Below are 16,054 nucleotides of genomic sequence, written 5' to 3'. Positions count from 1 at the left end.
GATGACGTCACTGTGTCCATGACATCATCGAGGCCGGATTGTGTAAGATAGGTCAATAAGATATCATTTTTTTTCTAATCTGTATTTAAACATACCCGTTTGAACGGAAAAAGAATTATGGTGTACGAGAATGCAAGCTGATCATATTACATTTAAAAAAATAAATTTAAATGTGGAAAATTTCACATGAAATTCACGTGAAAAATTTCATGTGAAATTCACGTGAACAAAATATTCACGTGAATTTCATTGAAAAATTTCACGTGCAATTCATGTGAAAATTTCCACATGAATTTCATGTGAAAGGGTCTTCACGTGAAATTCATGTGAAATTCACGTGAAATTCACGTGAAGAAATATTGCCTGTGTAAAACACTATTCATACTTAATCATGGCTGATTAATCATATAACAAAGTTAACAAAACAAAAGTCGCACGTAGTTCTACGAATAAACACGAAATAATACTGTATGCTGCATACTATAAACTACCAGTATTTATCTTATATCAGTTAGACGGTGCCTATATTATAGAATTGAAGATCGTCCTGTTTACACGATACTAGATGGTAATGATTGAATACCCTTTGAAATTGAACGATATCTTTTAATATATTAGAATCATTATATAAAAGCGTTTCTGTTTTGTTTCGGATGAACAATTAAGCACGCGTGAAGTACACGTGAATATACAGACAATGTATTGATCACATTGTTTACATACGTACACATAACCGATTGAAACAAGGCATATCAAAAAAATGAAATTTATTTTCAAGGATACAGTAGGTAGCTTTATAGACAAAAATATCATGGATAAACGTTGATGTTACAAACAGATAAAAAACACGTGAAAGCATGGATATGGTAAAATACAAAATGGCACTCGTAAATAAAGAAAATCAATTAACTGGTACATGTGATAAATGTAAGCTCAAAACGTCAGACGAAGGATGTTTAAGCGTAGAATTGGTAATAACAGGTGTGTGCATTTGACACATCCTTAATAACCTTGCTTTTTAATAGGGTGTTCAACTGAACAACCAAAACCAAACCAAATCCACATGAATGAAAGTAGAATGCAAAAGAAAACAATGGATTACCCATTTTAGGTATATTACTGTTCCTTTAATTTCTGTAGAAATGCCGACTTGTTTTCTGCACCGATTTTTTTTACATTGGCTGTCAACATACTTTTTGGCATTTTCAATTGGGAAATGAAAACCAATACAGTTTCATCGTCTAGGACAAGGTTGGAAAGAACAACATTGAAAATTCTTTTCACTCCATCTGAATTATCATCGACATCAACTGTTTCATCTCTTTCTGTCTCATTTCACTGAACCCTTTCGAAGATGTTGAGCGTGGAGGTCCAGATACATGTATTTCATGAACTCAGGATATTACTGCTCCACTGAAATCAACTTTTATGAATTACATATATTTTCAGAGCTATTAATGGATGTAATCTTATTTCTTATACATTTAGATCGCGTTTTATTGCCTGGGCTTACACTATCTTCGATTTTGGTAAAAAAATATTAATAAGTACAAGCTTAAGTAGTGCTGGTAAATCTTCTGATGAAATTTCAATTTTATACCATACAAAGACACATAAGGTGGTCTGAAGCTAGTCCCTTTGTCAGGTGTTAATGTCATATTGGATGCAGGAGCCTGTCTCACTTTACTATAGCTATCATAGCTGATATAAAAACATATATATATTACATGAAAAACTACATTTATGTATAGTATTTAAACAGGCCGAGAGTAGTGTGCCGCAGCAGGTCTTAAACCTGTGACCTCAGACTTACTGGTCCGCCACTTTAACGACTGAACTAAAGGGAAATTCCCCCTAACGCGAAGGTAGAAGGCAATGGTATCACTATTTATATATATGTATAATAAAACCTGCTGCAGTATTAAATACGTACATGTATATTGTAATGTAAATGAAAAGATATAAAAATACACGAAGAAAAAATTTGACATTCAGTTGAAGTGATAAATACAGCGACATACGGGGCGCCGATCGGGACTTTATCTTTTTGTAATAAACATCAATTTTGTGTACACAAAATTAAATTCTGCCATAACGAAATCATTTTCGTCTTATAAAATTTTCTTTCAGAACACAAAATTCATTTTGTCTCCGCAAAATTCATTTCTGTCATGACTAAATTAATTTTTGTGGACGAAATTGAGTTTTGTTAGACAAAAGTGAAAATTGAACACAAATTGAACAAATATTCAATTTTGTCTACACAAATTCATTTCTGTCATGACTAAATTCATTTCTGTCATGACTAAATTAATTTTTGTGGACACAATTGAGTTTTGTTAGACAAAAGTGAAAATTGAACACAAAAAATAATTTTGTGTCACAAAAGTCAATTTTGTCACCGAATCCAAATATGGATATATGCAAATGAAAGGTCTCACCACGATTTTTGTGACGTGGCCTCTCATTGGACATAGTGACCGTTGGTACGGTACGCGCACACGGTGTTACACCAATGTGGCATTACATAATGGATAGGCTGTAAGAGCTTTTGGAGAAAGCACTTGTGTTTGTATCATCTTGTGAATGTTTAATATATTTACTTTAATCAGCGGATTATGTCACGTAAAAGGCGCATGCTCTGGAATATCATTTATAAGGCCTAGTCGAAGGGGAGGGTGGTTACGATATCAAGTACAGGCCGATTACATACATACAGAAATGAATACTCTTTGGAAAATAGTCTTTCAAGGAAAATTATTACGTACCCAAGTCCGGTTATCCTTCGCCAAAGACTAAGCGAACTGTGAGCGTTTCAACCAATCAGTTTGCAGCATACAAGTAAAGGTCAAACATGGACTCATTTGCATACTTAACTGACGATAATGAATTCTGTCGAGACGAAATTGAATTCCGTCGAGACAAAATTGAATTTCGTCGAGACGAAAATGAATTCTGTCCACAAAAAATGAAATTTATCATAACAAAAATGATTTTTGTCCACTGAAAGATGATTTTGTTAAACAAATATTTAATTTTGTGATAACGGAATGAAGTTTTTATAAAAAAAAATCATTTTTTGTAAGACGAAAATGATTTTGTTACGACAGAATTCAATTTTGTGTCAAGAAATTGATTTTTGTCTACAAAATTGGATTTCGTCATGATCTTTATCCACATTTTGGCATTTTCAATATATTTTTGTTTGTATAACAAAACTTCTTTTTGTAATATGTATAAATTTCATTGTTGCACAAAATTCATTTTTGTCTACACAAAATTGGATTTCGTGTACAAAATCACAAGTTGTGAGATACTCAGGTCCTTCTTTTATAATATCAAGCTAGTGTTTAAAGTATTCATGGAATGTTGGAAACGGATTGGGATTGGGCTATACTTTCGATTTCACAACCAGAGATGGCTACTTCACGTCTTGACATTAATTTAGATGATACAAAAATGGAGAATGATGAAGTTATATTCCCATTCTTTTCATCTAGACCAGTTCCATTCGTATATCAAGCGTGACGAAATATTTTGATATTGTGACACAGTTTGGTCGATACAACATACATGTATATATTAGTTTATCAATATTACATTTCAATATTGTAGCTGCCATTTTTAGAAAATATGAAATGTCTAATAATTATAGACATTAACTAACCCAAATTATTTTGTATCCTGCCGGTTGAACCAAAATTATTTACATGAGAATATTTTGTAATTCGAAAATCTTTTATTATATTCGACGTGTCAACCAGACAGGTTATGAAGTATTAGAAATACAGAGATAATCCGTAAAATAGTTCATGATCGGCGTCTATTAAATCCATTTCTGTGTTGACCTTCTATATTTTATAACTGATTCATCTAGTTCATGTAGTAACCTATTTTTAGTAAGTATCATCAGGAACGAGTACCGTACACAAATATCTTATTCAAACTTTTTTTACCCGATTAAGCAACCTGCTTGTGTTACTGTTACCAAACCTACAAATGATGCATACAAATATCACACAGTTGATAATTTGCGTTCCATATTCTGTAATCTGCCTCTGTTGTAAATAAAGTATATGTTAGATATGAATACCTAATGGACTGCTACAAATCAGCAATATAACTAACACCTGACGCAATTTCGAGATACCTAGGTCATTCTTTTAGAATATCAAGCTGGTGTTCGCAGTCAAAAATGTATCTACTTCTCAATGTAACTCACTGTCTCCATGTTATCCTATATTTGTAACACTTGTGAATACCAGCCGCAATATACCGCTCGGCTAGAGAGAACTTCTCTTTAGCTCGAACGGTTGAGCGTCAGACTAGTAACCCAGAGGTCCCGAGTTCGAATTCAGGCAGGGGTAGTGATTATGTCTGTATCAAATCATGACTCTGTTACATATTTAACCCAACATTCAATTCAAACACAATTTACCATTGCACGGTCCAAACAAAAATGATAGATAACAAATAAAAATAAACAATTTTTAGATGACTTATGTTGGTAGAAAGTGTTTAAATAAAAGTGTCGCATTAACAACGTCAATATAACTGTGATATATGTAGATATATTTATCATATCAACGCAAGCAATGAAAGACAAACATAGAAAAATTCGAAATTCAAATTTTATTCAGAATCTATAGAAATCATTTTTACAATTAGACCGCACTGCAATCAACTTACTACTTACATATATATGACAATAATTGTTTTATAACGCGTCATGATCTCCATTAAATCGAACAAAGTTCATCCATTTGGATATCATTAAAATGTCCTTAAGAACATCATATGGCAACAAAGAATACGTATAAGTCAGTTTTATGATGTAATAAAATGACTTTCACCACTGTCCAAAGTTCCATTCAACAACAGTTATCGGTGTATCAAAGATGGAAATGTTCATGTGTTGTATGTATTATACACATTCGTCAGATACTAAGTTCTTAGTCGTAATTTTCCCTCTTCAAATCCCTAGAGGTTTCGACTTCGGTCGCTGAGATTCAAGCTGGAAATAGTACACAAGCTAGCCCAATGCTTTGGGAAGTTTGGAAGTCGTTGTTCCTTGTCCGGGATCTTTGTAAATCCCTTGTCGAGCTCAATGATTGAAAAAGATCCAAAAGAGGATCGGTCTGTCTCAGCTGTTTCAGGTTCTAACCATTGGATGTAGTTAGTCGTTCAGTAGAATGGTGTTGTCATCATCACCTTGGTAAGTGCCAACAAGCCAAGTCGATCTTCGATTCATGACTGTCGGTTGCAGAGGAAACTCTGGGAACTGCCATTTTGGACAGCTGTTGCTGGAAGAGGCACCGTTAGAACATTTTCTCTCAAGCTTAACTCTTCTTCCAGAGTCTGGAGGTCGGCGGAGAAAGGTAGTACAATAGACATGTTGGTCAGGTGTCAGTAGTAGGATTACAGTGTAGATCAGCAGGTAAATACAGCGAGATGTAGGTATCAGGCGTGTTGTGGTGAACTGGTGTCAAGCCCTGGTGTTTTATACACATCTGCCACGTGCTTTACTACAAAGGGGCGTGACTATGTAGGTGTTTGGAATTCGTCCAAGCGATCGACAACCAATCAAATTAATTCATAACTTATGATTGACCTAATACGGAACTTTAATATATTACATAGTTTTTGAGTTCATATATGTTGTATCGCCTCACGATTCTCTCTCCAATTTTACGTTTTTTATTTTATTTTTCCCTTTCTGTTTCATGATTAGATTGAAATACTTGTAAATCAAATGTAGTAACATGTAATGTGTAATATATAAATATTATCGTTGCACCGAGGCATTTGTCTTTGATGAAATGCATGTTGTGATATAATAGCTTTTTTATACAATAATCAAAACATACTTGGTAACCTTTTGGGGATGTATTAAATTAAGAAAAATGTTAGACACAAACAATTATAACAATAGGGTTTAATTGAAAATGCAAGCACATGTTGCGTAAATTTCGGTAGGAATCTTTTTAAACATTTTATACTCATTTATTATTTTGAAACGAAAATTGTTTGAGTAAGTTAAAGTATTCATGGAATGTTGCAAACGAATCGGGATTGGGTTATACTTTCGATTTCACAACCAGAGATGGCTAATTCACGTCTTGACATTGATTTAGATGATAAATAATGGAGAATGATGATGAAGTTATATTCCCACCCTTTTCATCTAGACCAGTTCCATTCGTCCATTAAGCGTGACGAAATATTTTGATATTGTGACACAGTTTGGTCGATACAACATATAAATCAGTTATCAAAATTACATTTACTATCCCAAATTATTGTGTATCTTGCCGGTTGAACCAAAGTTATATACATGAGAATATTTTGTAATTCGAAAATCTTTTATTACATTTGACGTGTCAACCAGACAGGTTATGACGTATTAGAAATACAAAGATAGTCCGTGATAAAAAGTTCATGATCGGCGTCTCTTATTACAAATCCATTTCTGTGTTGACCTTCTATATTTTATAACTGATTCATCTAGTACATAAAGTAACATTTTATTTAGTTATGATCATCAGGAACGAGTGTCTTACACAAACATTTTATTCAAACTCTTTTACCCGATTAAGTAACCTGCTTGTGATACTGTTACCAAACCTACAAATGATGCATACAAATATCACACATTTGATAATTTGCGTTCCATATTATGTCATCTATGCCCATCTGGTTGGTAGTATAGTACATGTTAAAATGAATACGTAATAGACTGCTACAAATCAGCAAGATCACTAACAACTGACGCAATTGTGAGACACCCATGTCTTTCTGTTAAAATATCAAGCTGGCGTTCGCAGTCAAAAACGTATCTAATTATCAATATAACTCGCTGTCTCCATGTAATCTTATATTTGTAACACTTGTGAATACCAACCGCAATATACCGCTCGGCTAGAGAGAACTTCTCTTTAGCTCGATCGGTTGAGCGTCAGACTAGTAACCCAGAGGTCCCGAGTTCGAATCCTGGCAGGGGCAGTGATTATGTCTGTATCAAATCATGTGCTCTGTTACATATTTAACCCAACATTCAATTCAAACACAATTTACCATTGCACGGTCCAAACAAAAATGATAGATAACAAATAAAAATAAACAATTTTTAGATGACTTATGTTGGTAGAAAGTGTTTAAATAAAAGTGTCGCATTAAAGACGTCAATATAACTGTGATATATGTAGATATATTTATCATATCAACGCAAGCAATGAAAGACAAACATAGAAAAATTCAACTCAAATTTTATTCAAATCCTAAAGAAATCATTTTTACAATTAGACAACATTGCAATCAACTTACTACTTACATATATATGACAATAATTGTTTTATAACACGTCATGATTTCCTTTAAATCGAACAAAGTTCATCCATTTTGATATCATCAACATGTCCTTAAGCACATCATATGGTAACGGGGAATACGTGTAAGTCAGTTTTATGATGTAATAAAATGACTTTCACCACTGTCCAAAGTTCACTTCAAAAACAGTTATCGGTGTATCAAAGATGGAAATGTTCATGTGTTGTATGTATTATACACATTCGTCAGATACAAAGTTCTTAGTCGTAATTTTCAATCTTCTAATCCCTGGAGGTTTCGACTTCGGTCGCCGAGATTCAAGCTGGAAATAGTACACAAGCTAGCCCAAGGATTTGGGAAGTTTGGAAGTCGTTGTTCCTTGTCCGGGATCTTTGTAAATCCCTTGTCGAGCTCAATGATTGAGAAAGATCCAAATGAGGATCGGTCTGTCTCAGCTGTTTCAGGTTCTAACCATTGGATGTAGTTAGTCGTTCAGTAGAATGGTGTTGTCATCATCACCTTGGTAAGTGCCAAAAAGCCAAGTCGATCTTCGATTCATGACTGTCGGTTGCAGAGGAAACTCTGGGAACTGCCATTTTGGACAGTTGTTGCTGGAGAGGCATCGGTAGAACATTTTCTCTCAAGCTGAACTCTGCTTCCAGAGTCTGGAGGTCGGCGGAGAAAGGTAATACAATTGACATGTTGGTCAGGTGTCAGTAGTAGGATTACAGTGTAGATCAGCAGGTAAATACAGCGAGATGTAGGTCTCAGGCGTGTTGTGGCGAACTGGTGTTAAGCCCGGTGTTTTATACACATCTGCCACGTGCTTCACTACATAGAGGCGTGACTATGTAGGTGTTTGGAATTCGTCCAAGCGATCGACAACCAATCAAATTAATTCATGACTTATGATTGACCTAATACGGAACTTTAATATATAACATAGTATTCGAGTTCATATATGTTGTATCGCCCCACGATTCTCTCTCCAATTTTACATTTTTATTTTATTTTTCCCTTTCTGTTTCATGATTAGATTGAAATACTTGTAAATCATATGTATATTTCTTGTAACATGTAATGTGTAATATATAAATATTATCGTTGCACCGAGGCATTTGTCTTTGATGAAATGCATGTTGTGATATATAGCTTTTTTATACAATAATCAAAACATACTTGGTAACATTTTGGGGATGTATTATATTTAATCCTATTTGGATATTCAGAATTAAGAAAACATATTAGACACAAACAATTACAACAACAATAATTGAAAATTAATTCAGCAAGCGTATGTTACGTAAATGTCGGTAGGAATTGTTTTAAAACACTTTATACTTATTTATTATTTTGAAACGAAAATATTTGAGTGATTTAAAGTACAAATGTATTCATGGAATGTTGGAAACGGATTGGGATTGGGCTATACTTTCGATTTCACAACCAGAGATGGCTACTTCACGTCTTGACATTAATTTAGATGATACAAAAATGGAGAATGATGAAGTTATATTCCCATTCTTTTCATCTAGACCAGTTCCATTCGTATATCAAGCGTGACGAAATATTTGATATTGTGACACAGTTTGGTCGATACAAGATGTATATCAGTTATCAATATTACATTTTGATATTGTATTGTAACTGCCATTTTGAGAACAAATGAAGTGTCTTATAGTTATAAACATTAACTATCCCAAATTATTGTGTGTCTTGCCGGTTGAACCAAAGTTATATACATGAGAATATTTTGTAATTCGTAAATCTTTTATTATATTTGACGCCTCAACCAGACAGGTTATGACGTATTAGAAATACAGAGATAATCCGTAAAATAGTTCATGATCGGCGTCTCTTATTACAAATCCATTTATGTGTTGACCTTCTATATTTTATAACTGATTCATCTAGTACATGTAGTAAAATATTTTTAGTTAGTATCATCAGGAACAAGTACCGTATACAAATATCTTATTCAAACTTTTTTTACCCGATTAAGCAACCTGCTTGTGTTACTGTTACCAAACCTACAAATGATGCATACAAATATCACACAGTTGATAATTTGCATTCCATATTCTGTAATCTATGCCCATCTGGTTGTAAATAAAGTATATGTTAGATATGAATACCTAATGGACTGCTACAAATCAGCAATATAACTAACAACTGACGCAATTGCGAGATACCTAGGTCCTTCTTTTAGAATATCAAGCTGGTGTTCGCAGTCAAAAATGTATCTACTTCTCAATGTAACTCGCTGTCTCCTTGTTATCTTAAATTTGTACACTTGTGAATACTAGCCGCAATATATCGCTCGGCTAGAGAGAACTTCTCTTTAGCTCGATCGGTTGAGCGTCAGACTAGTAACCCAGAGGTCCCGAGTTCGAATCCAGGCAGGGGTAGTGATTATGTCTGTATCAAATCATGTGCTCTGTTACATTTTAACCCAACATTCTATTCAAACACTTTCTACCACTGCATGGTCAAAACAAAAATAATAGATAACAAATAAAAATGAACAATTCTTAGATGACTTATGTTGGTAGAAAGTGTTTAAATGAAAGTGTCGCATTAACAACGTCAATATAACTGTGATATATGTAGATATATTTACCATATCAACGCAAGCAATGAAAGACAAACATAGAAAAATGAAATTCAAATTTTATTCAAATCCTATAGAAATCATTTTTACAATTAGACCGCATTGCAATCAACTTACTACTTACATATATATGACAATAATTGTTTTATAACACGTCATGATCTCCATTAAATCGAACAAAGTTCATCCATTTGGATATCATTAAAATGTCCTTAAGAACATCATATGGTAACGGGGAATACGTATAAGTCAGTTTTATGATGTAATAAAATGACTTTCACCACTGTCCAAAGTTCCATTTAACCACAGTTATCGGTGTATCAAAGATGGAAATGTTCATGTGTTGTATGTATTATACACATTCGTCAGATACTAAGTTCTTAGTCGTAATTTTCCCTCTTCAAATCCCTAGAGGTTTCGACTTCGGTCGCTGAGATTCAAGCTGGAAATAGTACACAAGCTAGCCCAATGCTTTGGGAAGTTTGGAAGTCGTTGTTCCTTGTCCGGGATCTTTGTAAATCCCTTGTCGAGCTCAATGATTGAGAAAGATCCAAATGAGGATCGGTCTGTCTCAGCTGTTTCAGGTTCTAACCATTGGATGTAGTTAGTCGTTCAGTAGAATGGTGTTGTCATCATCACCTTGGTAAGTGCCAACAAGCCAAGTCGATCTTCGATTCATGACTGTCGGTTGCAGAGGAAACTCTGGGAACTGCCATTTTGGACAGTTGTTGCTGGAGAGGCACCGTTAGAACATTTTCTCTCAAGCTGAACTCTGCTTCCAGAGTCTGGAGGTCGGCGGAGAAAGGTAGTACAATAGACATGTTGGTCAGGTGTCAGTAGTAGGATAACAGTGTAGATCAGCAGGTAAATACAGCGAGATGTAGGTCTCAGACGTGTTGTGGCGAACTGGTGTTAAGCCCCGGTGTTTTATACACATCTGCCACGTGCTTCACTACATAGAGGCGTGACTATGTAGGTGTTTGGAATTCGTCCAAGCGATCGACAACCAATCAAATTAATTCATGACTTATGATTGACCTAATACGGAACTTTAATATATTACATAGTATTTGAGTTCATATATGTTGTATCGCCTCACGATTCTGTCTCCAATTTTACGTTTTTATTTTATTTTTCCCTTTCTGTTTCATGATTAGATTGAAATACTTGTAAATCATATGTATATTTCTTGTAACATGTAATGTGTAATATATAAATATTATCGTTGCACCGAGGCATTTGTCTTTGATGAAATGCATGTTGTGATATATAGCTTTTTTATACAATAATCAAAACATACTTGGTAACATTTTGGGGATGTATTATATTTAATCCTATTTGGATATTCAGAATTAAGAAAACATATTAGACACAAACAATTACAACAACAATAATTGAAAATTAATTCAGCAAGCGTATGTTACGTAAATGTCGGTAGGAATTGTTTTAAACACTTTATACTCATTTATTATTTTGAAACGAAAATATTTGAGTGATTTAAAGTACAAATGTATTCATGGATTGTTGGAAACGGATTGGGATTGGGCTATACTTTCGATTTCACAACCAGAGATGGCTAATTCACGTCTTGACATTAATTTAGACGATAAATAATGGAGAATTATGATGAAGTTATATTCCCAGTCTTTTCATCTAGACCAGTTCCATTCGTCAATTAAGCGTGACGAAATATTTGATATTGTGACACAGTTTGGTCGATACAACATGTATATCAGTTATCAATATTACATTTTGATATTGTATTGTAGCTGCCATTTTGAGAACAAATGAAGTGTCTTATAATTATAAACATTAACTATCCCAAATTATTGTGTATCTTGCCGGTTGAACCAAAGTTATATACATGAGAATATTTTGTAATTCGTAAATCTTTTATTACATTTGACGCCTCAACCAGACAGGTTATGACGTATTAGAAATACAGAGATAATCCGTAAAATAGTTCATGATCGGCGTCTCTTATTACAAATCCATTTATGTGTTGACCTTCTATATTTTATAACTGATTCATCTAGTACATGTAGTAAAATATTTTTAGTTAGTATCATCAGGAACAGGTACCGTATACAAATATTTTATTCAAACTCTTTTATCCGATTAAGCAACCTGCTTGTGTTACTGTTACCAAACCTACAAATGATGCATACAAATATCACACAGTTGATAATTTGCGTTCCATATTCTGTAATCTATGCCCATCTGGTTGTAAATAAAGTATATGTTAGATATGAATATCTAATGGACTGCTACAAATCAGCAATATAACTAACAACTGACGCAATTGCGAGATACCTAGGTCATTCTTTTAGAATATCAAGCTGGTGTTCGCAGTCAAAAATGTATCTACTTCTCAATGTAACTTGCTGTCTCCTTGTTATCTTAAATTTGTACACTTGTGAATACTAGCCGCAATATATCGCTCGGCTAGAGAGAACTTCTCTTTAGCTCGATCGGTTGAGCGTCAGACTAGTAACCCAGAGGTCCCGAGTTCGAATCCAGGCAGGGGTAGTGATTATGTCTGTATCAAATCATGTGCTCTGTTACATTTTAACCCAACATTCTATTCAAACACTTTCTACCACTGCATGGTCAAAACAAAAATAATAGATAACAAATAAAAATGAACAATTCTTAGATGACTTATGTTGGTAGAAAGTGTTTAAATGAAAGTGTCGCATTAATAACGTCAATATAACTGTGATATATGTAGATATATTTACCATATCAACGCAAGCAATGAAAGACAGACATAGAAAAATGAAAATCAAATTTTATTCAAATCCTATAGAAATCATTTTTACAATTAGACAACATTGCAATCAACTTACTACTTACATATATATGACAATAATTGTTTTATAACGCGTCATGATTTCCTTTAAATCGAACAAAGTTCATCCATTTGGATGTCATTAAAATGTCCTTAAGCACATCATATGGTAACGGGGAATACGTATAAGTCAGTTTTATGATGTAATAAAATGACTTTCACCACTGTCCAAAGTTCCAGTCAACAACAGTTATCGGTGTATCAAAGATGGAAATGTTCATGTGTTGTATGTATTATACACATTCGTCAGATACAAAGTTCTTAGTCGTAATTTTCCCTCTTCCAATCCTTGGAGTTCTCGACTTCGGTCGCCGAGATTCAAGCTGGAAATAGTACACAAGCTAGCCCAAGGCTTTGGGAAGTTTGGAAGTCGTTGTTTCTTGTCCGGGACCTTTGTAAATCCCTTGTCGAGCTCAATGATTGAGAAAGATCCAAATGAGGATCGGTCTGTCTCAGCTGTTTCAGGTTCTAACCATTGGATGTAGTTAGTCGTTCAGTAGAATGGTGTTGTCATCATCACCTTGGTAAGTGCCAACAAGCCAAGTCGATCTTCGATTCATGACTGTCGGTTGCAGAGGAAACTCTGGGAACTGCCAATTTGGACAGTTGTTGCTGGAGAGGCACCGTTAGAATATTTTCTCTCAAGCTGAAGTCTGCTTCCAAAATCTGGAGGTCGGCGGAGAAAGGTAGTACAATAGACATGTTGGTCAGGTGTCAGTAGTAGGATAACAGTGTAGATCAGCAAGTAAATACAGCTAGATGTAGATAGCAGGTGTGTGTGGTGAACCGGTGTAAGGCTCCGGTGTTTTATACACATCTGCCACGTGCTTCACTACAAAGGGGCGTGACTATGTAGGTGTTTGGAATTCGTCCAAGCGATCGACAACCAATTAAATTCATTCATGATTTAAGACTGACCTAATAAGAAAGAGTAATTTATTCAATAATATTCAGGTTCGTGTACATGTGTGTTATATCATCCCAGATTCGGTCTCCAATTTTATATTTCATTTCGCCCTTTCTACTTAGTGCTTATATTTAAATTTTATGTCTACAGTGTTTCATATCTAGGTTGCAGATGAGTGTTTTCATTCAATCAAAAGGGTTTTTTTTTATAATCTATACTCATTTTATAACTATTAACATACTTGAACGTTTTCTGGTAATGTACTATATCCTAATATATCTTATGATAAACAGATATAAATAATGACAGGGTTTAATTTAACATTATATTATTTAAATTCCACCATCCATTACGTGTCGATTTGCATTTTTCGGAACGCAAAATATATCATACTCATTGTAATAATGCAAAGCTTACTGTTGGGTGGATTTTAATTTTCATGAAATATTAAACAAATCGAAATTATGAATTTATAAATTGTGATGGCTAATCGATGTTTTGATATTGACTTAGATGACGTTTCATCTTCGTTTTATTATCTTAAAGAGTAAACAAATCGAAATTATGCATTTATGAATTAAGATGGCTAATAGATGTTTTGATATTGGATTTGGTGACGTTTTATATTCGTTTTATTATCTTAAAGAATATAACATTTCAATTTGCCCTTTATATGATATGGAATCTTGTAATATCCAAGTAAACATATAAAACATCAATGTCATTTGGTGGTTGCTGTTCTATGGAAGCGCAAGTTACTATAATCTTTATCATATTTGATAATATTTAATATAATATTGAATATTGTTGTGAACCTTGATTACATTCGACGTATCGACCAGACAGGTTATAACGTATAAGACATACAGAGACAATCCGTAAAAAAGTTTATGATCGGCGTCTCCTATTATAAATCAATTCCAGTGTTGACGTCCCAGATTCTATATTTTTTAAACCTAAAGTAAATGTAGATCTATCGTATTTATTTTGCATCATCAGGAACGAATGTCGTAGGCAAACATAATATTCAAACTTCTTGACCTGATCCACGTAACTTGCTAGTGTTTCTAAAAGATTTATTTATGCACCATATTTTGTAATCTATAACTATTTGTAGTACGTTTTAAACAAGTGAAATATGACTATCGGTAGGACTGATCATACTCTTAGTGAAATTATTGTAATATATAGAATACTTATAAGAAAAATGGTGTTTATAAATTAGTGATATGATTGTACTACATCTATATACAACATGTATGAACAATGGATGAAAATTAGTGACATTTTTGCAATATAAACAATACTATATTTACGAATGAAATGATGAAATATGAAAATAAAAATGAATTTTAAACCACTATAATGAAATAAGAATATAAACAGTGAGCATAAGCGAAATCATCAGATAGTATTTAAGATGTAAAAATAAAAATAATGGTGATATTTGATATATATGTATGAACTTGAATGTAAGTTTGGATTGTTGATTGATGGGTATGTGTCCATGTGCGTGCATTTTATACGTATGTTTGTCTGTCTGTCTGTCTGTCTGTCGGTCCGTCTGTCGGTCGGTCTGTCTGTCTATCTGTCTGTCTGTATGTATGTAAGTGGGTATGTGTGTGTATGTAAGGGTGTATGTTTAAGAGTGTGTATGCTTATGTTTGGATGAAGTAAAATATTCAAAAAATAACAATAAGTTAAAGAAACAATTAATGAGATTGATAGGCAACTTTCTCACAGTAGTTGGTTATTTTCTCTTATCTGAGTGGAAAAAAGAAAGAAATTTGACTACACAATGCACTGCCACACATCCGTAAAATAATCATAATCATGTACACAAATTTCTTGAAGAACTTTAGCTCAATTATGTATGTAATACTTCCGGCATGATATTGACAAAATCTAAATAATTATGAAGTTAATAACTTTACTTTGCCATAGCTACGGACGCCATTGCAAGACCCAGGTCCGTCTTATAGAATACTATTAGATTTTAGAATATCAAGCTGTCAAAACTGTTTCTATTTAGCGATGTAACTCGCTGTCTTCATGTCAATTCAGATTTACCACAATATTATATTCAAAACACTTTCTAACTTATTGCATGGTTAAAACCAAAACAATATTAAAAAAATAATAATATACAATTCTTAGATGTTGGTCAAAGATAAACAAACCATTAGAAATAGAATAAAAGAAGCTTTCAATATGACTTATGTTGGTAGAAAGTGTTTAAATGAAAGTGTCGCGTTAACAACGTCAATATAACTGTGATATATGTAGATATATTTATCATATCAACGCAAGCAATGAAAGACAAACATAGAAAAATTCAACTCAAATTTTATTCAGAATC

This window comes from Argopecten irradians, chromosome 3, assembly GCF_041381155.1.
Source record: "Argopecten irradians isolate NY chromosome 3, Ai_NY, whole genome shotgun sequence".
Taxonomy (NCBI): Eukaryota; Metazoa; Mollusca; class Bivalvia; order Pectinida; family Pectinidae; genus Argopecten; species Argopecten irradians.
This window is presented reverse-complemented; position numbering follows the sequence as displayed.